At 38.8% G+C, this 24,599-nt stretch overlaps 1 long non-coding RNA gene across 1 annotated transcript; it reads right to left on the bottom strand.

Moving 5' to 3' along the window:
* Positions 1–3,063: 3,063 nt before the first annotated feature.
* On the bottom strand, positions 3,064–8,654 carry LOC132075546 (uncharacterized). The gene is made up of 2 exons (XR_009418782.1): positions 8,529–8,654; positions 3,064–4,000 (listed from the first exon to the last, which is right to left on the bottom strand). It is a non-coding gene; the product is annotated as an uncharacterized LOC132075546 (long non-coding RNA).
* Between the last annotated feature and the right edge of the window lie 15,945 nt (positions 8,655–24,599).

Raw genomic sequence — 24,599 nt, 5'->3', positions numbered from 1 at the left:
TTTACAATCAAAAACAAGCAGTTTGATCTACTTCTTTTTTCATGTTGTCATCTGTCTCTGAGCCCTCATGCCCCGCTAGCACCCAAGCACAGCCACATGCTGATTTGCAAAGTGATAATGCCATTACTTTATCTCACACCAGCTTTGTTTCCCAATCGTTTGCAATGCAGTCACCAGCTTAAATAAAATGCGCAACTGTTTTATTGGACATTGTTTTGATGAGTAGTCTACTGAGCTGGACCAGACTGGTGACCTGTGGCGAGGTTTTTATATTTTACCTTTTTTCCCCCTTAACTTGCATTTGCAAAACTGCTGTGCCATTCCACATTGATTACGGCAGCTGTGTACAGATGTGTTTATCTGAACCACAACACAGCTCTGCTGAAGCTACAGGGATACCAGCGTGTTACTCCCTCTCTTTTCCCAGACACATGCACTACAAATAAAATGTGTGCAATTAAAACCATTCTGGGCATCCTGCACCCAAATACACCTAATCCAATGAAGAAAATAACTGAAAGGCTTATTTGCAAGGGGTGGGAGAAGGAGGAGAGCCTGCTCCTCCCCTTGCCCATACAGGTGGATCATTTTCAGCAAGATGCACATGAAGCTGCAGGGAGCCAGCGAGGGAGCGAGAGGCAGCTCCCTTTTGGGGTGTCAGCAGCCAGCCATGGCTGCAACCCCAAGTTCCCAGACTGAGCTAAGGTGATGCCAGTCTCACTGGCTGTTGCTACAGTGGGCAGCATCATTAGGATTTGCTTTTTAAATGATCTCTCAGCCTGTAAGTCTGAGAGCTGCTAGCAAAGCAAGGTTAGAAAGAAAATGATGGCAGCATGTTGATGCTTCACAGACCTCATGATAGTTTCCGTCTGTCATTATTTACGTCTGACTAGATGCGTCATGTCAGTTACCTAGAAGGCACTTTAATATGAAGCTCTTGTTTTCCTCTGCTTTTTCACATCCAGACTGGGTATTATTATTTTTTTTGCATCACTACACTTAGGTGAAGCTTGCTTCAATCTCTCTGTAATGACACACAAAGAAATAAAAATTGTTTAGCTCATGTTATTATACATGCTTCTATTCTAACAGACCTCTTTGACATTGTTCACAAAATGGTGAATTTAAATCAATAAACAGACATCTATCAAAAGGTCAACTTAATTTTATTCTTTCCGCTTTTTTATCAGCATTTTAAGCAAAATAATTTCTTCCTTTAATTTTCAGTAAATATTCTATTAGTGGCTTACAGCAGCAACTGGCAATTTTAATGGCTGATGGTATTTAGTAGTTCAATTAACATTTCATTAATACTGCTTTCTAATGTGATGAGTTCTGTCAGAGTCAATGTAAATAAGGTTACAGCTATCAAGTATATGTCAGTTTTGCCATTATACCACCTCTTGGCAATTCAGATTCAGAGGATTCACTGGCACTGGTTTGGGATGAAATGTGTAATTCACTCCTGAGTAATACAGCCCTGAATTCAACCCAATAACTTTTTACAGCGATAGCGTCTCATGCAATGGAGAAGCACCCAGTCTCCCCAAGCTTCTAGCAGACAAAACTCTAGCTCAGAAATATGTTGTGCCTAAGCATGTGCTCCCATCCCAAACAGACTTTAAAACCCACCCCTCTGCCATTTACCAGGGAGGTGCTCAGCCATAACATTTTTTATTTGTGCCCAAAAATAGTAATTCAATCATTCTGTGGCCAGACTTTGCTTAATAATCATATGAACTTTATCAATACAACCTTCTCTAATCCTTTAACTCAGCAAGCCTGCAGTTCTGTCTTCTCATCCCACCCTCTGAGAAATTTAGTGACAAGCTTTTTGCATCCTTTCATTTATCTGAGCTGTGAGCAATCTTGCACACTCCTCAGTACAATAAAAATAATTAACCACATAATCATGCCAAAAATTATTCAATAATATTTGATCCACTGAATTTTGTTCCCTTTTGTTTCAATTTCACACATTAGAAAATACCTTTAAGCAGTTAATGGTATATTTGCATTGTGTACACTTTGGACTTTCCTATTATTATATTGCTTTCTTAAAAGTAAAACTGGAAGGGTAAACTATTTTTGTTTTTAAGTACCCCACATTATGATTGTTAAAATTTACTAGGGGATGTAGGCTTTGATAAACATTACTTATACAAAAGAAATTTTAAAGGTCATCAAGTTTTCCCACTCATCCTCTCAAAGAGAAGTTTTATTTGTTTTTTAATGGGCAAATTAGCATTATCAAATCAAAAAGTATTTTCTCTTAATCACTAAAATAACATTTACCTTTACATGGACTCCAGATAAGCAAACAAAAGATAATCCTTTCCCAAAGTTACTGATAGCTCATCTATTCATAGAGTTGAATCCAATGGGTACAGTACATGCATTTCTGGATTCCTGGAAACCCCACATATTGATGACAATTATTAGAAGAATGCTGGATTTTTGCCATTCGTCAAGAAATCTACTTAAAGGAATTTTAAGCTCAGAATAATGTATAAATGGCTCACTTCACATAGCAGTTATTCATTATTTGTGTACTTTGATTGGTTGCCCAAATCATAGGATCTCTTTCTCTGTTGCTCAGTTGGGTGACATTAGCCCTACAAAGACACTGCTGATTTGTTTCCATGGACAAAGCTTTAATGGTTAACTCTTTGGGAAGCATTAAATAGGTTTTCCTTTACTCCTGAAATAACCTATAGGGCTCTGACTGAACTTTGTGAACAGCAGATTAGCCTGCTTTCCCAGCACCATAACGGGGAGAATCACATCATCACAAACATAGTGAGAATGAGCTCTTATTTATGGACAGACTGAAAGGTTTTCACAGGAATTAAATCCATTTTGCAATACTGGCTCTTAAATTGTGAAAAGAAATATAAACTGAAGATAAACTTGCTCACTATCAACAAGACAATTACACCCAATCTCCTCCGTATGTAGCTTATGGTGACAACACCTATATTTTTTCTGAAGCAACTTTATTTCCCTTCTTATTGGGATCTCATTAGTAAAGGTTAATACAGCAATACAGTTAGCTCCTCATGCTTATCATTTATCCACAAGATCTGCATGTGCCCAGTGTTTTCTGGGCAATATCTGCTATAATTACTGTAGAGTACCAAGTGACACCAACAGCTCTGGATGTCCCTAACATCTATAGATTATAGATTGGGTTGTTCTTGACGTTTTTATGGGTTTGGTTTTCAGCTTAGAGGCTTTTTCTCACAAATGCTGCTATGAAAAGGGTCTGAAATGAGCAGAATTATTGCCAGGATTTCAAGATGCACTGGAGTCCTGCATTTCAGGACTCCAATGGTGGGCAGTGCCAGATCCCCATGAGAGCTGCTGTGAGAGCAGGCAGTTCTGTGTGAGGCAGGATGGGGACCTTTTGTGAGCAGAAAACAGAGGGTGTAGCAGTCAGTTCTGTGTGGGGCAGGATGGGGACCTTAGGTGAGCAGAAAACAGAGGGTGTTTGGCAACCAGCTTCTCTATTTTCCTCTTCACCCAGAGTTAGTGCTTGACTGAAAATTAACTGACAGCCCCCACGAAAAAACTGCTGGGTGCTAAAATAACCTATGAAAACCTGTATAGTCCATGAGCCTTCCAAATCCAGCTTTCTCCTTTGTTTAACTTTCTAGGGTTTGAAATTCAAATGCGGCGCTGCTTCAACTTTTTACCAGCTCAATACACTAAACATGTCTCGAGCTCTCCAGCATCGCTTACGCCGGGAATTTACAGACTGTAAACCACCAGCAACATTTAATTTGTAAATTGGGTTGATGGATCACAAAAGGGCAGTCACTGAATTCACAAATTGCGTTCCGGAGCGCCGTGCCCGGCCGGAGCGGCGGCAGCGGGCGGTAGGTGGCACTCGAGCCCCTGGGCTCCCGCCGCCGCATCCCCGCCAGCAGCAACGCCAAAATGCTGTCTCCTCGGGTTTTACAGGTATCGTTTCCAAAACCATCCTTTCCGAGGCGTCGGGCTGTACAGGCAATAATGGAGAGCAACCTGTTTTAGATGAAGAGCCCAAAAAGCCCTTAAGCTCTGTTGCCTGCTTTTGAGTTCTGAGTTAGTATGGATCCCAGGTTTTTAGGGATCGTTCTAAACTTATAGGAGTGCCATAATTGTCCAGGACTGTCCTGAGGCTGTACACACAGAATTTACCCTGCCCAGAACACGGAGAGCCCCCTCCCAGGCAGGGCACGGCTGGGCAGCAGATCTGCTCCCCCGCACACCGCTGGGCAAAAGCCAGAGCCCCTGCTCCACACACAGGCACATGCAAAAGACCAAAAAACCTCCCAGTGAATTAACGTTTCAGTTCCTTCTCTACACCGCACACACTGAGAAAAGCAATTTAGGATCATCTCAATCTTTTTCCTGCTATTGAAGTGGCAAATACCATTAAACATAAGTGTCTAGCATCCAGGAAAAGTTCCATAGCAGCACAGATACGTCACACTTGCAGCAGGACTATTAATCAAAGAGGCATTCTCCACACACACACAGGCCTCTCAGTATATCTCCTAATGGGTCAGCATCAGTTGTCTCTTCTAGCAATATTCAGCAATACTCCAGTGACAGATCTGACCAAAATTCTGATTCATTCTTCATAAAATATTGGCAGCTCCATGAAGCCATTTTCTAAGTGTGAGTCTTTTATTGTATTCATCACCACATGCATCAAGTAAACCAGAATTAAACTAAGACATTTTTGAATTTCTAGAATCAAAAGAATGTGCATCTCTAGTTATGTTTTTAAATGACTGAAGCTATGCCACTAACACACTAGCCCTCCCAATCTCACTTGCCGTTCACAAAGTATTTTGTTCATACAAGAATTTTTCTCATGTTACTTGTTCACACAAGTGAACAAGTGAGGAACTTCTGGAGAAAAAAAATAAGGAGAGGTGGTACATTAATATTTTATTTTCAGGTGGATCATCCAAATTTCTTCAGTATGCTGTAAGAGCCATAAGCTTAATTTTAATTCTACAAGGAAGTACAATAGCTCTGGGAAAGCATTTTTTTCCCTTATCTTTCCTGGGACCTTAGCTTGAGTAGAAGTTTTGAATTTTTTGAACACAGAAGTAGCCTAACTACAGCATTGCTCAGCTGTTAATTAGCTTGTATTACTCAGCAGAACCATATAAAGAACACAAGGAAACTTGACATTTTGGAGTGATTAAGAGTACATTGAATTTGAACAATGACTTTTGTCACAAACTGCAATGAGATGATGCAACCTAGCAAACACATAGAACAAAGTGTCAGATCCATATGCTGATACCCAAGATTAGATCTCTTTTGAAGGTGTGTTTCTGCAAGGATTGGTATAAGCTTTATCAATTAAAGCCCAAAAATATTAAAGGGCTGACTGGGGACATTCTACCTGTTCCAGAAATATCTCATCAAGGGATCAAGAAAATGAACTTATGTCCTTGTTCTAGAGGTAGAACAAAAAATGAGAAATTGAAATGCTGTTCCATGAGCTGTACAGTGAAATACAGTGCTTGCCCAGGCAGACCTGGGCAAACTAATACTTTTTAAAAGTTTTTTACCCAAGAAAATTGCAGAAAAAACTTTATATTATTGTACAGTAATACTCGTAATCACAAAAATAAAAGAAATATTAATCATGTTTATTCTTTCAATTTTGCAGTTTTCTTTCGTTTTTCTTTATCCTAGAGCTACATGACATTTCCAAACTTGCGGCAAAAATTTTGAAATCTAAATAGGATTCACTTTGTAACAAAACAGTTTAAGTCACAAACTCAACTCACCAGCTGTGACATAGTGCTATAAACCACTCAGAAACCATTGGGAGATCAGAGCATTGTTTTAATGCTGGTTACAAACTTCTGGCTCTGCCAAAAGGCAATCAGGGGCCATCAGGTGGCAACAACAAACTCCAGATCAGACTAAAAGCAGTATTCAGATTGATACTCAGTCCTGAGCTGACAACTCTTGATGATGGGAATTCTACCATATTTCCAGTTAAACTGGTCTAAATATGACTGGGTGAGCATCTGCATCTGTTTATATTAGAAAGTAGAAAGGTAGAGCAAAGGAAACAAATTTCTAGTAATTTATCTTACTACCTTTAGTAGCACAAAAGCCATCTTAAATGTTCAGTATCACCTTTCCAAAAAGAAAAATGCACCATGCCAGTATTGCTGATCAACACATTAAAACTTAGGCTCACATGATCACATAAACATTATCACATTTACATCATCCAGTAGAAACAATCCAGCAAAATACAGGCATTCTACAAGGCAGAGCTGACAAAATAGGCGTAGAACTAGAAAAAATACAGACAGATTCCTACAGACAGAAAGCATTTGGTGCTTTCCTCCCAATATTACAAGCCTGTATTCAAAACAAAATGGGTAGTAGGGGACAGCAAAGGTCATAGGAGAGATTTAGGTAGGTGTTTCTGAAGAAGTCACCAATGGCCTAAAGAGCTGCAGAGCAGTGTGGCCAGCTGCTGCAGCCACATTTGCACAGAACAGCTTCTCCAGTTAATTTTACAGTCAAGTATTTCTTATCTGAGAGGAATCAAAATACTTTACACAGGGTTTTCCTTTATAAGCACAGACTGCACAGCACCACTATTTGCTATGAATGGCCCTTGTTCTGGCTTTATATCACTACTTGCCACTTGTTTTCAAATTTTCATGGTGGAGGGTTAAAACAAAATGGAACAATGCATATGCTGTCAGGGACTGCTGTAACAAGTGTATTTTAACAAGGCTTTTGTAGATCTACTAATATGAATATTATATTGGAACAGGTCAGTGTAGACCTAAGGTTCATCAGTCAGCAAAAGAAACCATAATTTGTTCCTGCAAAGCACTAGATAGCTTTTGCAACATTGCCTTGTACCAACAGTGTATTGAAAAAAAAATGCATATTCTTGACTTATTGTAAGAGATTAGTAAACTGCATGTATAGGCCAATACTCCAGAAGAATATATGGATAGATCATAGTACTTCTGGCTGCATAATGCAGAATTGTGGACATAACACACTAAACAGACACTGAGCTGAAAATACTTCAGCTCCTTTCCCTGTAATACCTATGACAGGGCATTTTACATTCTATTCCTCTACTTTTCTGAAAGAAATAATAATAACATTCCCTGTGATAAAGACAATTTAGGAAAACACATGAATAAAATGTCTCATTTTCTAGTACTTCTTGCCTTTTGATTTGCTGTGTGCCTCACCTCACATTTTCCTTTGGAGGTAGATATAAGATACTGGTCAAGGAATGTGTACAGAATATCAGAAAAAGTTAATTTACATGGAAAAAAACTTGCACTCTCCTGGCCTTTTAAATGTTCTGGGTTTTTTAAAATTAGAAAGCAGATCAGGAACAACAAGGGTAATAGCAAAGTTTGGCCATAACTCAATAAGAGTTTTTGCTTGGTTGGACTACAAGATGACTGGAAGATTTAAGTCATTCTTCCTTGTCTTAACAGATGAGAAAAAGCAATCTAATTCATAAATTACCATTTTGTTGAACTGATTCATAATTCATAATACAACCCAGATATTTTGCATATTTATCATGTCCTTGGTTCTTTGTGGCTCACCCCTGAAAGTCTGAGCTCAGGCTATCCCTGTGGCAGCCACTCACCCACAGCAATAGTTCAGAGCAAGAAGACCATTACATATGTGGTCAGGGTTTTCCAGAGAGCACACAACCTGCTTGGTGGAACAGCTGTTCCACCTAGTTCCTACATGAGCCAGTGGATGTGGAACATTTTCCATGCTACCAACCATTTTGCAAAGAGTACATGTCACAGGTATAAGACACATGGAGACAGATATTAATCATTAAGTTTGGGCAAGGTATTCCACTGCAGGTTTAAGTTTGTCCATCACCAAAACCATAGGAGGAACTTGTTTACCATCCTAAGCAGACATGTCTAGTCCTTCTTGTAGCCACATTTGTCATGCAATTATCTGTCCTTTCCAGGCAATGGTCACAGGTTTTAACAAGCAAAACCCAAATTTAACATGCCCTTCGCTGTGAGAACAAAGTAGAAGAAGGGGTCTCTGGAGAGGCTGCAGAGCCAAAGCCCTTCCCTCTCCATCACGGTCAGGCTCAGGACTTGTAAATCAACTCAGGTTCTCAAGACCCCTTTACTGCACTGGTTGACGTCCAGCCAGTTATGCTGTCCTTCAAGTGTCAACTTATGCTCTGTTGGAACAGACACTACCAACTACAGTAGCAACCAGCAGTTTATGTTTAAAGGCTTTCAGCAATCAACTGGACCTTTCTACGTTTGATGCTCAGCCCTTTCCTCTTTCCATGCACATATAATATTCACTTCACACACCTTTCATAATTTTTTGCAGCAGCCAACTCAAAAGAAATGCTGAATTCAGTATTCATCTCTATTCTGTTCAACAGGCATGTTTTGATTTGGGGAATGAAAGACATGGAAGGTGTAATATTGAAAAAACTAGTAGGCAGATTCAAGAAAACACTCTTTACTCACCTCAGCTACTGTTCTGCAGGTTTTACATTGCACATCATCTTTTCTCCCACTCTATCTTCCTAAAACTTGCATTGTCATGTTTGTCACTGTTGAATAAGAAACAACACAGCCTCCCCAGAAGGCTGGTTTGCACAGCACCTCACTTTACTGCCAGTTCTCTCTTTTTATACACTGTTCTGAAACAGATAGACCAGATTGGTCAATTAACTAATGCATTTCACCTGACTGATTAATTAACAAAACACCCTTCTTATAAACAATCTTTGAGGAAAACAGAACGTAGGAAAACAACACCTGCAGGTTGTTTATAGTAACAAGCTCTAATTGTTTATCTTCAACTCCCTAAAGTCTCACAGCTGATTCTAGGAAAACTTACCTAGTTTTCTCCCCCTCTGACCAGGCTGTCAAAGTCACAATGTTTGCTATACACATCATAGTGCTTTGTTGTTCCCATCCCTAAGTCAGATTTCTCTTCAACCCTAAGCAGCACCACTCATGTAAATCAGCACTCCTTAGGAGGCAGGTAAGGAAATGAGGGCTTGATCTACGATTCTTAGATAGGATTCAATTTATTGGAATTGACTGAGCAATACTTGATCTCTCTAATTGAATAATTATGTAGTGAAATGAATGCTTATATGCAGTAATGTGTGCAGTAAATACAGATGACTGCATTCAGAAAAAAATTAAATGTATGAAGGAAGATGCATTTATTATTATTTACCAAAAATATATTTATCTATTTATATCTTTATATATTTGGAGGAGGGTTGTACCAAAATCTTGGATTTTCACCTGTGAATGCCTTCATGCATAAGTGCAGAAACCCTTTGATTTCCTTGAACACTACTCCAGTTCACAAGGAATTAATTTCCTACTGCTGATATATGCTCAGAAATTCCAGCATCAATTACATCTGAATTTGCACTGCAAGCACTTGTAGATATATTAGCATTAAGAGTACATGGGACTGGAGAAACAGGCTTGCTGTGCTACCAGAGTCCTTTCTCTGCAATGATCTTTGCACTCAGTATTGGATAACGAGAAATCGAAGTCCCAGTAGCCTGCAATAAGTGTATGAATTGTCTGCTTGCATTCCCCTCATAGATCTCTGACAGGGCTCAGGCAGTCAGCCTACAGACCCTGCTCTCCCAAATCCACTCACCAGTCTCAAGCAGAGAGCAAAAGCAGCCACAACTGAAACTACAGGACAAACACACAGTATTTCCAACAAAGCTCTTGCAGTCTCCAACATTTTTTCAAGAGATTTCTCAAGCTTGTTAGGGTTTCTGCATCTGGCAGTCCTTGACCTGGCATTTCATCCAATTATTTGTCCATTCTCCCCCAGACCCTCTGCACAGCTTTGACGAGGTGCATTATTCCTTTCTGAAAGGGATGCCTTCCCCTGCTCTGAGTCAGTTCCTACAAGCTCCATTCAATGGCCCTTAACTCTTGTGCTGAGGGAAATGATGACAGATCCATCCCTCTCCCCCCAATCACAGTTTTGTTAACCTGTCATTACCATCCCTGACTGACTTTTCCCCAGGCAAGAGAGTCCCAGCCTACTCAGACCTTTGGATACACCCTCCTCTCCCACTTCTGAATCTTCCCATCTTAATGCACCCTCGTGGAGATTAGCAAGTCAGACCTACTTGTGGTACCCAAGGTAAAGGTGAGCCATAGATTTATATGGCTGCATAATAACATTATCTGTTTTGTTCTCTGGTCCTTTCTTCATAGTTCCTAAAATTTGATTTGCTTTTTAGCCTGCTGTCAAGCACAGGCTGATGTTTTCATGGAACTATCCATCATAGCCCAAGGTCTCACTCCTGAGTGGCAACAGACAGCTTGGAGCCAATCATTTTATATGTGAAGCTAGGATTGTTTTTCCCCACATGCATCACTTCACATTTATCTACACTGAATTTCAGCTGCTATTTTATTGCCCAGTCACACAGTCTCTTCAGATCCTCGTGTAATTCTTCACAGTCTGCCTTCATCCTCACTACCTTGAATAATTGTGTATCAACAGCAAACTTAGTCACCTCACTGCTCTCCTCCCTTTTCAAACCCATTTATATATGTTCTCATAAACAGTGCAGAACCCTTGGAACACTACTGCCAAACACCATCTGCTGCAGTTACCAAGCACTTACACCCCTGTCTGTTTTAAGGAATTATCTCTCTGTGCAAGGACTTCCCCTGCCTCTAAGACTTCTTAATTTCCCTAATTTTGTTGAGAGGAATGTTAAAAATCTATCAGAATGTCAGGTAGAAGATAACTCAAATACTCTTTCCCTTCAGCTTATTGACTCTTTCAAATAAACAAGTCCAAACTTTTTCCTCCATTAATATCAATCTATAGAAAAAGTGCTTTTAAACAGTTTCATTTTCAAAAGTAGCTTAATATTGAGATGTTGGGGACAGTGCCAACCAGACGAAAGAGGAAAGAAAAGAGGCAGAAAAAACAGTTTTCCCTTCAACTCCAAGACTGAAATTTGTTTCCAGTCTGACCCAGTGGCCTGACTGCTGTAATCCTCCATTTCTTAAACCACAACAAGCAGTCTGGTGAATGATGGAGCTAATCCAGACTGGTTTCAAATTATCTATTTCTGACCCATTTGGGTGCCTGATAGGCTTCAGAGTTCTACTGGGCTCATTTCTCCTGTATGCAGTGACCCACTGCAAGCCCACCAGAAATGAATCCAACAAAGCAACCTCAGAGGCAAAAAGCTGTTTGTCTAAGGAGCACTATTTGTCACCAGCTGAAGTGAATGCAGGAGGACAGAGGCAATGGTGGTATGAGCCTTCTTACTGTGACAAACAGGATAGGCATGGAGATAAATTAAATAAATACCTTTATCTTTAAAATGAAATAAATGTTATCTAGATATTTCCAGTATACACAACCCTCATTCAAAAGGAGTCTATGATGCTTCAATTATTTTTACTTGTGTAACCCCATTTGGCCATAAAAACCCAGCACTGATAATGTAAACATTAAGGGCTTTTATGATTCAGGGGTTGGAGCTCCAGGAGCTTGGCAAGTCTCTTCTCCCTGGTGCAACGAGCCAATCTCACCCTGGCACAGCAAAGTGGGGTCTAACCAGACTAAATGAAGCCATAACCTGTTATTAAAGGCACCTGTTTGCAATTAGATCCAAGTGCAGTGGCTACATCAATTTCTCCACATTCTTTTGGAAATCGTACTTAAATAAACAAAGTTTTCCTTGTTTTTGAAGGAATATTATTTTGATCCAGCCACAGCACAACCACAACCATAAATTTTCCATCAGAGAGAGCACTGGCAGGGAGAAATGATGCAGGACCACGCAGTATGGGCAGTTGTAGATATATAGGGATGGCTCCCATTATGAGCTCCAAACCAGGTATTATTGAGCCATTTCTACAGCTGTGAAGCTAAACACAGGGTGCCTTCTCTTGCCTCTGCACACACATCCCTGGCCACAGTCCAGGAGCACCCTCTAGCCTGGTTTGGATCAGCCTCCGCACAGCCACTTTCTGCCAAGTCTCGGGGCGCTGCACAGCAGCCCAAAAGGAGAAAGCACAGAAACATCTGTCACGGGTTTCTAAGCAATGTGATCTTAAGAGAGGTGAAACTGCAGTTTTACAGGGTGAAAACTATTTTTTTACATATTTCATATTTGAATCATTCAAGTTTCATGATTAATTTAAAGAGAGTGAAAAATTCATTTCACACACTCCGAGCAGTTTTCCCAGTTTTGACCCTCAAGCATAGAATAATTTAAAGATGTAAAATAAATTAAGAGCAATTTAGGATCTGACAGCTATACTCAGTGATCATGGAAAAAAGCTAAGGCTCCAATTCTTTATATATAAAAGCAGTTTTATTTAGAGTTTGCTGCTGTTTGAGCAGCAAGACAAGCACATACCTCCCCCTTTATCACAAGAAAACACCTCAGTACAAACCCTAAAACAGAGGTTAAAAAAGTGTCTAAGCTAGGTTCTTAAACTTGCTGTTCCAAAACATTCTGTAGGCTTCCAAAATAAACCCAGATTCACTTCTGAGAATCTGAATACTGCTATTTAAAAGCCTCAGTAAGACCTGAAAGTCTAATTTCAAGCACTCAGATTTGCAACTTGCAGCCTTATTTACCAAAGAAGGAAAATAAAGGAAGTGAAATACCTTCAAGACAATACTGGGGAAAGTATTAAGCTGCTTGCTTGTAAATCTCACAGTATGATACTGTTCATGCAGTGAAGGAGCACAGTTCTTGCATTCAAACAAGCACTTAAAACTACAGCACTTGAAGGCAACTGGAAAGATGAACTTACTAACCTGGTAATTGCTGGGACCTTTTTGAAAAGAGCAGATTGAATCACAGATAATAACTAAGCTCATTCTTTCATATATATGAATAATATCAACAGACAAACATTATTCCAAATCTCACAGGGGCACTTTTCTGGATTAAGAAGGGGTTTATATTTTCTGAAGGCATAAAAAAACTTTGTAAATGAAAACTGGAAAGGAAAAGCATGTTCTAAAATTGTGCCATTGAAAAATTAGACTTTATCTTCTAGATTAAAAGGTATAGCTTGAGAGCATGTATAAAGCAGTTTCTCTGAGTTTATTTTTTGCATCTGATGTGCAGCAGTGATGCACGCTGATGTAACTAAGTACAGCTATTTGTGGGGGTCCTTCCCTTAACTTATGAAATAAGGGAATGAACATTTTGAAAATAAAATATACTTGTATCATCGAATTGTAAAAATATTCACAGGGCTTGTGGATAGAATAGAACACTATTTGAAACCTAGATCTTAAAACTTAGAATCATATTTCAAGGGGACAAAAAAGAAAGAAGACAATATTTATTAGAGAATAAATAATGTCATCAACACAACACAGTACTCAGTACTGGAATAAAATCAATTTACAGTACTTCTAGACTGGTAACTGCCTGTAATAATGTAATTTTTTTTTTAATTGAAATAATATTCACATGAAGAAATCTTACTTCATTCTTCACCCCTCCCACTTACTTTTTCATGGCAGGAGAATGAGCTGAGCCACATTGGTGTCCTCATCTTTCCCTTTTGGAATCATGTCTTCAGGGTTTCCATGGAAAGGAAACTACAGATATATCAACCTAACAGCAGCCCAGCACTGCTTTTTACCCTTCCCTAAGCAGCCATAGACTTCTGCTCCAGAACACACACCAGCAGTGATTACCAACTCATCTTCAGTTTAGCAGACAAAGAAATGAGGACATCAAAGTGAGAAGGAATAGCAGAGTTTCACCAATACTAATGCCAGAGAAAAAAAACTGGGTATTACAAATGAACTGAAGAGTTAACAAACATATCCTCATAGGGAAAAATACTTTACTGTTAATAACCCTTAAGATGCACAATGGCAGCTCACCAGCTGAAATCAGTAGTCATGCTTTCTTACTGAGCTATTTCTTCCTCTTAAGGCATTTTTGTGTGCAAATAACTGTGCAAGAAGCAAACACAATGTTGGATTGTTTTATTCATCATCGCATTATCACCAGCTCTGTCTGCTTGTCCCATTTCTATCTCACATTGAGGATCAATCCCTGCCTCTGCTGCCAAAATGGCTTTTGGCACTGAAGCCCAGTGGAGTAACATTTGCAGACAGTCCTGCCAGAGTCGTCACAGACAAGAACATCATCACTCCCTGGCACTCAAGCTCTGAGTTATCAGGGTTACCACTACATTGTGTTTGAGAGGACCATACTTCCACCTTTCAAAGAGTTTGAATCCTCCCTAGCTGAGCAGTAATTTTTAGAGAGCTATAAGCATGCTGCATTGGTGCTTGATGCACCAATAAAAGCAGTGATTTGCCTCTTGAGGTCTGTCTTGGCTCCTTCCCTGCAGGACCATAACAGTTTTCAAACAGCTGACTTGCACTGAAGTCTCAAAAGTTAGTCAAACAAGAGTCTCTGGAGTACAAAGGATAATTTTTCTAAGATTTCCTCTGTGGAACTCAGTGCTGCAAGAGCCAAGTGAAAAGTTCAGCTTAACTCTCTGGCAGTAAAAGAGTGAGCTGTTCTTACTGATTTGACTTTGATGCAATAAGGTTTCCCACACACACACTTCATCCAAACACATGCAAACCCAAAGAAATGAAACTATTTCCTGTACAGTCTTGGAAATAAAAGAGAAGAAAAAATGTTAAGTAAACCCATATTAACTTATTTTTAATAGTGAGGAAAGCTAAAGCCAGAGAAATGCATATCAAGTTAGGACATCTTAGCTTAGTAATGCAGCTATCAGCACTAATATTATCATGGAGATGAGCTGGTTTCTCCATGTCAGAGCCCTGGGGTCTCCAGGGAGAAAAAAAGAAAATTAAAGCTCCTCATGGTCAGCATTGCAGCCATAGAAAACAAAAGGTGGTGTAAGCAGATGTTTCTTAAAACAGCTCCAACAGTGCTGGTCAATAGTCAGGATCCCACATATCCAGAGTAGCAAAGGTTCTTCATTTGCCTTCCTGTCCATTGTGGCAGCCATAAATTATATTGTTGGTGCAGGCAGCCATCTCATCTGACACCAAATTATCATCTGCTCCCTGATAAGTCAGGAATCAATAAAATAAGAGCTAAAACCATCAAAAAATTAGTAATTTTTTTTCCTTCTGTATTTTCTGAAGTTTCTGTGAACCATGAAGGGTGCAAAGACTCCATGCAGAGTACCAAAAAGCAAGAATTATCATTTTTAGAAGCACAAAAAAAAAAAAAAAAGGTATCTTCACTCAGATTTAGTCACAGGATGACACAATATCTGCAAGTCCAGTATTCAGTGTAGACTGACCCTTCACAAAAAAAATTGCAGGCAAATGCCTTTGTGCAAGGTCTCAAAGCTATTATTTTCTGATGTCATGGAGCTGTTAGAGGAGGATCAGCATAAGGTCAGCTAGTAGAGAACACTGCAATTGTAGACTCTTTTATAAATCCTTCTTTTAAATGGGTACAGTGTATTTCTAGAATCTGAACTTCCCAAATTGAATAAGTACATAAAACCTGGATCAAACTCTGCATCTTGAAGCTAGGTCTGGTTTTCACTAATTCAGACACACCCATACAGTTGACCTCCTGGAAAGTGGAAGTTGTTTTGGCTTTCTCTACTCAACACTGAAAAATTAAGAAAACAGCCAACACATAAGTCCAGAGAGCTCCAGAAGTTATATACCACTGACAAAAACATTAAGTTTTTTAATTTCCTAGTTGTCTATATAACTTCATATATATTATAGTGATTCTATCACTCTGATGCCCAGCCCAGGCTGATCAAAGTCCCCAGTTTGATTTTTTTTAATGGTTTATGTTTAGAAAGTTTATGTATTTAATATAAACAGGACTTTCCTCTTTCAGCATGTGCTTCTTGGGGGGATCAGAGGCTGCAAGTGTTGTTTAAGAACTAAGGAACTTTCAGAAGGGAGCACTTAATCCTCACTGTGGAGGCAGACAGTTACTCTGCAAATTAGAGCTAAAGGAAAAGATGACAGGGTAAGGTCCAGTTTGCAGAATCCTAAATGATGTGTCCCTTGAATTCAATGCATTTTATATTAAAAGAACTTTTTTTAGAAAACAGAACACATTAGAAGTAGAACTGGTAGAGCAGAACTGACATTGGCTGTGAGTATTGGTTACTTATTCATACTTCATCATGAGACATAAAAGGAAAAAAACACCACTTTTTTTTGCCAAATATGTATCTGCAAATTTTTTCCTGGCAGTATTTATTTCCAAAAGAAAAGCAGGGGAAGCTTACTGTTTTTAGTACTTGAAAAATATGTTTAAACTATTGAACATTTTACCTTTCCAGAATATTTTGCAATGACCTAGAGTGTCAAACACCTAGAGTGTCACAGATCTGACTATATTGGACACTCCTGCAGCTGTATTAGTTGTTTCTCCATATAGGACAGGTTCATCTTCATATATAGCAATTTGAAGCCAAGTTTAGCAGCAACATGATTGTTATAGGTGAAAAAAGTAAATAATTAAGTTCTTGAACAGTTCACTACTTTGAGCTACCTAGTGATGTCAAACCAGAAATTTTGAGTAAAAAGAGCCTGGTTCTGAAGATTTGTTTGCAGAAGTTCCCCAAGCACTTTGGAGAAGTCAAGTAAGAAATAAATCCATAGTAAAATCGTCCCTGAGGAAGCCATGTCTCACTTTGTACCATTACTTAAAGTCATCACTGCCACTCAGTCTGGCTGAAATCTTGTTTCTTTTTTTATTTTATTTCACCTTTAACTTCATGATAATAAAATCCAGTTATTAAAGAGGTTTTTTAAAAGGAATTGACAGTGTTTCTTAGCCAAATGTGTTTTTTTTTTTAAGTTAACAGTAATATCACATGACATACCAAGCTTATTTTATAGATAAAAATCCTATGATGGGCACTGAATGACTACAGGAATAGGCCAGGAAGTATTCATGCAGCATCAGTCCCTGTGCAAGCAACTTTATTTCTACTGAAGCAAAAGGGGCAGAGAAAGGAAACAGAAGCAAATACTTTCTGAGATACCTTGCACTGGTTTCACCACTTGTGGAAGACATTAGCTCCTGTTTCTGAACTATACCTTTCAAAACTCATTTGGATTAGGGCTTTCACATTTTTATTTTTGAAGGACAGCTTTAAATACAATTAAAAGTGGTGTCAGAAAGAAACCCCTGTTATCAAAGTAGAGGGGAGAGGGGCACTCAGCAAACCCCAACACAACTGTACTGACACAACACTGACCTTCCCCCACACATTGTCTCCTTCCTACTCAGGTAAATCCTGAATTTATACTCAGCACCACTCAACAGACTCTAAATTAAACAGAAAAAGTCTAATGCTGTTACTACTGTATCTTATTTTTATAGCTCTGTTTGGTTGTGGTAGAATTCTCTTCTCCACATGCTGTTTTTCCCCTCTGTTGATTTTGCTAGGTGACATTTTCTCTACATATTTGTATTATTTAATCTCTGCGTTTTTTATGAGGCAAATTCCTTTGGGAATGAAACACAAGAGAGACTTGGATACATCAAAGATGGCTACAAAAGCCTTCTGGTGCCAAAGTCTTGAACTGCCCAGTTACCCTGCTAGTTGTTATGTAGTTTCCAGTTTTCTGAATTTTTTGTAGATGAAGTACATGAGGGTTGTTCTCTTTAGGGTGACATGTAGTTATTCACTCAAGCACTCATTTAGTCCTGTGGCTCTAAACCAAAGCAGCAACAGCCACCAGCTATGTGAGAGAACAAACAGAGAATACCCATAAATACCTGCCTCTGGTAAAATCATAAATAAATCTGGCCTGAATTACTTTCATGCATACATATCGTGTGGCTTTGGGAGGAGGAAGAAAAAATGGCTACAGTGGAAAGGAGACTAAGAGGAACCTACAGGAACACACAGGAATAGCAAAAACAAAACAAAAATAAAAACAAACAAAAAACCCCAAACAAAATTACAGAATGGGGCCCTTACCAGGAACAGAACCAAAGAAACAGAATGGTAAGGAAAGCTATAATGCACTGAACTGCATGGGTTGAAAAGAGGTTACTATAAACCTAGGAAAATAATTTTTCAAAGTACAGACAAGAAAGTATTTCAGAGAGAAATGCAAAAGCAACAACAGTTTCTTTTAAGGGAAAACAGCAGCTCAGGACCAGCTTTGGCTTCTAGATGCCAAAAGGTGCAAGTAGGCAGAGGATACATACTAAATTACCAGCTTCTGTTTTGTCTCTTCCATTTGTAAAAATCAGTTTAGAAGATTTGGCCTTCCTGGCATATCTATCCATGACAGGAAAGTTTTAGCTGTGTAAGATAAATTATAATAATGTATCTGCCAGTTTTAATAATAATAATGTATGTGCCGGTAAGTTAAATTAGGACAGTATAAATATGCTTATATTTCTGCAACAAAATATCTTGTCCCAGCACAGACTTAGGCTGACAATCTGTATCTGAGCAAGACTTTGCATTTTCTTTTAGTAAAATAAAAAGTGTTCATTTCAAAAGGCGAACACTTGCAAAAACAGTTTGGTTTTGCTCAGCTCTCAGTGTCACCTGTCCCTCACAGCTCCTCCACAACCTGTGCTTGCAGCATCTCCAACTGCTTTTTTCTCTCCAGCAGGCTGAAACTGCCATGCAAGCCCTGCAGACACACAGCAAATTAGTATTTCATTATTGTTTTGTCAATGTTGAAATTTTAAACAGTTTGAGCACATGACATAGCCAGTTGCTTCATGTAGGCTCCCAGGCTAATTGGCACTTCCAGAGGCTGCACAAAGCCTCCCCTGCCCACCCAGCTGCAGTGACAATTTCATCAGCAGTGCAGGAGCGTGAGCAAACACTGCTCAGAGCTGCTGCACACACAGCTGTGAGAAACTGGGCTGTGAACACTCCAGCCTGGCCATTAGCTGCTTCTGATTTACTCAGGTATCTTTGGAAGACTTTTCTTTGGTCAGAAGCAATTCTGCAATGACTCATAGGAAAACAGACCCATCAAGATGCTGAACTTGGCTGTCATTAACAATTTCACACATCCCTACTTATTTTGAATCCTGTGTTTGTCACTGTGGATGAGCCCAGAACACACCAGTAATGGTTTTATTATGAAATTTTGCAGGACTTCTGAAAAATTCTCACTGTGGCACATGGACTTATAAGGTAGGGGTTTTTGTTTTAAAATAAATCACTTCTCTTATTGACTATTAGCAGTGCATTAGAAGGCAGAATTCAGCCCCTGGGTTTTCTTCAGGTCTCTCTGTAACATATACTAATATACTTTACATATGTAAAAAGAAAAAGATAATAATGGCAATAGAAAGGTGCAACAGTTAACAGTAAACTAAAGCAATGTGCTCTGCAGGAAGGTTTAAAAAACTTCTCCAGTTCAAGGTACTACACAGACTACTTACTAGCTCATATTTTAAGTTCCTGTGGAAAAGAAATAGGAAGTACAGGATAACACTTAGCTCCTTAATTTTGTTTTTTTTGCTCAAATTGAGAAAAAAAAAAGTATATGCTGATAAAAATTAAATATTAACAAAAATATAAGAAATTCAGACTGCCTTTTCCAGTAATCTTACTCTTTTGATCATATTGCTTCTGTAAATATCACTAATTCTTCCACCTTCAAATAATGGCCTTGCCAATGATTTGTACTCTTTTCCTTTCCTTTTACTCTGGTGCTTCAATTTCATCTCACTTATAGGGAACATATATAAAAATTGTAACAATCTTGGCTTTTGAAGAACAGCTGTGCTAATACGGTCATTTTAGTTTGCTGAACTTAAAACCTAACATCGTTGTACTCATTTCATCCACTATTGCACAGAAGCTATTTGAATTCTTTGGGCTCCTATCAGTGGACTTAAGGCAGTTACAGATTTTGTATGATCTCCTTCAAAACTGCTGTTTCCCAAGCTGATGGTGATAAAATATTCAGAGAACTTCCAGATTGGACTATCAAAACATCATAAAATGTCCATGATTGATACTGTCTACTGTGTTCCTTCAAAGGCTATATGCTGCATTTTCCTTCATCCAAGCATCTCTGCCACACCCATTTAATCCACTATGTCTCCAAGAGACTGACACCAGTAAAGATGCCAGTTTATTCAGAGTTTATTCAGGGTGAGGAATCCTCCCATTCTTCCACTATAGGAGTTTCCAGTGCCAGCTATCCAGAGTACATCCACTTGCATGCTCTCAATCTCACTTCAACAAGCAGCGAGCAACTGGGATCCCGTGGTTTTTACTGAAGGATTCACCCACACTGCTGGAGGATTCACACACACTGCTGGAGGATTCCACAATCAAGAGGAGCAGCCCTCAAGCATCATGCACAGGTCCATTGCTGGACTGGGCTGGGCCTGGTGCTGTCACTTCTTTGGTCTGTGCACATTTCCTCTCCCTGCAGAAGCACCGACCTTCACTAGAGGCAGGTACCAGCAGCATCATTTGTGGAAGCACAAATGCTCCCAGCTGCTCCCCACTGCACAAAGTGAAAAATATGCTTCACCATACAAAGCCATACGAACAACCCTGATATTTTAGTAAATACTCTCCCCTAGAATGCACATCAGACACATCCTGAGCTGCTTGGGACACTCTTACATCCATTTTCCGAGTTTCTCTCATTTATTTTTCTTTATTTCCTTTTTCTGTGGCTCCTCCATTTCCAAAATCCTTTGTATGTTTAAATGAATTGCTACTATTCCATCAGCTTTAGTCACCACCTCTCAACAACTGCACTTCTATTACTTTTCATTGTGACTCAAGCAATACAGTTATAGCAACTACATTTGTAAATCCTCTGAGCTGTCACTTCCAACAGCTGCAACCTGCTGATTGCTCCTTTCCTCCCTGCATTCTCCAGCCCTTTTAACTCCAAGAAGTTTGTTTGAAATGTCTTTTTTTTCATGGAATAAATTCTACTTTTAAACGTAGAGACCTTCCCCCACACTTTTGAGCCTGACTGAATTTTAATAAGGAGATTTAAACAAAAAATAAATTAGCATATGCCAGTTTCCCCTCCATGTACTCACATCACTTTTCCACCATCATTTATCTACCTCAAAGCTGATAAACACACTGTATGTATTAGCATTTTAGCTCAGGGATGCCCCAGCAAATGCTTTGCAAGTCCCACAGCAGATCCATGAGACAGTTATTTCTTTCTGATTTATCTTTATTGAGGTTGGGTTTTGTCTAGCTCTGACTGCCCACAGAGAGCACACACCCCTCCTGACCCTTATTTCCAGGCAGGATTAGGCCAATCCTATAAGGTCAGAGCTCAGAATGCCCAGGATATTTTTTGTCCCAATTTCCAAGTCAAAGGAGAAGCAGAGGTGTTTGGGTAGTTCAAGGCATGGCTCTCCAGGGCAGCTGAATATGACTGGTATGGAAAATTGTGTGAAAACTGCAGAGAGAAAAGGGAATCCCCTCTGTAGGCTATAGACTCAGGTTGATCTTGATATACTAATGGAAAGCATTGGTATGTTCTGGCTTTGAGACAAAATTATATTTCAAAACTATGATTTTGTGGACTAGCCTCACTATTGCCCTGCACAGGGGCTCTGGCCAAAGCAGAAGCAGTTTTTCTCAAACATACATTAAATATGGCTTAGCAAAAATGACAATAAATATATCAAAGAATTTCCAAGAACAGCAAAACAGTATTTGCAGGCTTAATTGCAATTGACTTTTATCCATTTCAACTTCAAGCTGTTTTCCATGTAGCTCAAACAGTAATGGTAAAGACTGCTTTTAGAGAGACCAGTGCCATTGGTCACAGCCATAATGATTGTTCATGGGTGCCTGTACCAATGTAGATTTATAACAACTTTAACATCCCAACACAACTGTCTGACATAAGAGCATTGCAACTAAATACTCTGAGTGATCAGCCAAAAGTCTGTTGTGTGCAAAAATAAAAATTTAGGTCAGAAACACAGCAAGATGCCAATACAGAACAGAAATTGTTTTCAGAGTATTCCCTTAAATGGCATCAACCACAAACCCCAAAAATGTTTGTCTTTCAGGACATCTGGCTTCTTATTTTTCCTTATTATTTGCATGCATTAAAGTCCCTAAGGAGCTCCAGACTAATGTGTTGCCTTCCTCCTCCATCTCATAACTCCCACCTATCACCAAATGTTTCACTGCCTCTGTATCAGCTTTTTCATCTCCTAAGCATTTCTGTACTACTAGATTTGTTTTGCAGCTTCTTTATTAGGAATGAATAGCATTTTTTAAAATTTTCTCCTCTATGGCAATTTACCTTCCAACTTCTGAAAAAAATTTGGAATATTTTTCTAGTATGCAGAGGGCAATTTAAATTGAAAAAGAAATCCTATTTGTTTCAATAAAATGATAACTCATCTTTCTTTAATTCGCTGTAGGGTGGTTTTTTGTTGCTTTTTTTAGGGCTTGGGGTTGTGGATTTTTTACATTCTTCACTGGAAGGTATAACATGAATATAAAACACTAAAGTTGTTAGAGTAGAGATAAGTGACTGCGTAGTAGGGGGAAGTTATTTTTAAAAAATAGATTATATTGAAGAGTTTCAATGGAATTATATTCCTCTTGAATGGTAATGTTAAATCAGCTGAGAATAAGGACTAATATCTTTAATATTAAACATTTGACATAGTCCACAAACAATATATCTAACCAGATTAATAATTCTTTTTTTTCAATAAATAATTCTTATCCTCCAGACTATATAAGAACCCTAAAAATGAAATATTTTTTTAATCAGGACTTCTCATTTTACTGAGGATTGTTTTTGTGAGTATGAGGGGTGATACTGTTCAAAGACTGTTTACAGTACCTGTACTGCACTAAACATGGGTTTTCTGCAATATGCAGAACTTTTAAAGAATTCTAGACAGGTCATCCCTTTTTGCTATGCTCAGCAGAAGGCTCAACACAGCCATCCTTTAAATCATATCTACAAAGCATTTCCAGTGATATTCTCTGAGATCCCTTTCTAAGGAAGCATCCTCTGGCTTTAACTTTAAAAAGCTTACAAAACTCTGATTTATTGTGACCATTTGTTTCCAAGAGCTTTATTGCCTAACCATAGATCAACTTGGCTTGCTTCAGTCATTAACAACAGTACATTATTACACCAATTATAACATTCTAAAAGTTTAATTTGTAAACTATTACAAATAATTATTGTTTCACAAAATGAGGTTTCCATCCTATTACTAACATATATTAGCAATGCCAGTTCTGGCCTAATTGTGGCTTTGATTTAAGATGCTTAAGTCAATTTTATTGATAAGCAGTGTCACCTACAATATATTACAGAGGACCTGAAAGTTTACAGACAAGAAGCTAAAGACACAGCTGTAAGGATATTTTTGTTATTCCCTACACCTTGATTAGTTTCAGGAACCAGACAAATGATGCCAAGGACAATCCTGGGAGGGAAATTATTTCCTGGTGATGCAACTTGTCATTTATTTTAATCCTGTAGGAAAGTTTCACCCTGCCAGCAAAAGAGGATGCAAATGTTTGCTGCTGAATTTATAGACCTTTCCAGCAACCCAGTAGAATCTGGGTGGTTCACTGCAGTACCAGCAAACTCAATTGTCTGCATTTTTTTTCTTGCATTCAAATCAAGTGACTGCAGAAATCTTAACACATTTTCAATTTTCCCTCCTTGATTACTTACTAGAGTTCTCTGGGTTATGGTTAGACACCCGTGGAACCATTTGTTCCTGTCAAGCCAGATCTGCTTTTATTGTGGTGGGGTTTTGCTCTGAGGCTTTCCAAGAGAAGCTCTATTCTCCTAAAAGCTATGAAGATCTATCAAGTTTGATTGATTTAATCTCTGATTAGACTTCTAAAGAATGCAGTCAGGCTACCTTTGTGTTTTGCCTTGCCCATCAGTAAGAAAAGATCCAGAGAAGCTACAAGAAGGACTCAAAAAAACAAATAATGTCCCTGTCATATCCCTGGGAAAGACCTGTAAGCTCCATTAGTGGAGAAAGATATAGGTCAGGCAATATGCAACATGCTTAGTGCCTTCATTTCCCATATTATAAAGAGATTCATTTTAGCTGACACATAGGCTTAGATGCAAATTTCAGGATAAATAGCACAAACCCTGCTATTAACTGTGTTGGAGACACTTTAAATATCTCCATCAATACAAACATCACAGCCCTTTTAGCTTGCACCCTTCCAGTGTCAGAAGAAAAGCAATAATTCAAGATGGTTAAGAGATAGAGCCAGGGACATGCTTGGTGTCACTGAGTCTTCTTGGATGGAAGCAGTGTCATCACTGGTGGCTGAAGGTGAGAGGATGGAATCAGTTTTGCCTGATTTCCAACACTTCTGATGTCATATTGAAGTAGTATCTTTCTATCCCAGGTAAAAGATGTGGAAGTAGAAGGAACATGATGAAATAAACCATGCAGGGAAAAATTATCTGATAGAAAGAGGTAAAAGAGCTGAAAGAAATCCAAATAAAAGACTAAGAAGTACTCCAGAGAAAGTTATGCTGCATATAGATGGCAGCCACTTCAGGCACTGAATGTCACAAGA

Source organism: Ammospiza nelsoni, chromosome 7 (assembly GCF_027579445.1).
Source record: "Ammospiza nelsoni isolate bAmmNel1 chromosome 7, bAmmNel1.pri, whole genome shotgun sequence".
In the NCBI taxonomy this organism is placed as follows: domain Eukaryota; kingdom Metazoa; phylum Chordata; class Aves; order Passeriformes; family Passerellidae; genus Ammospiza; species Ammospiza nelsoni.
The sequence above is the reverse complement of the archived record's forward strand: the minus strand, read 5'-3'. Positions and strand labels throughout refer to the sequence as shown.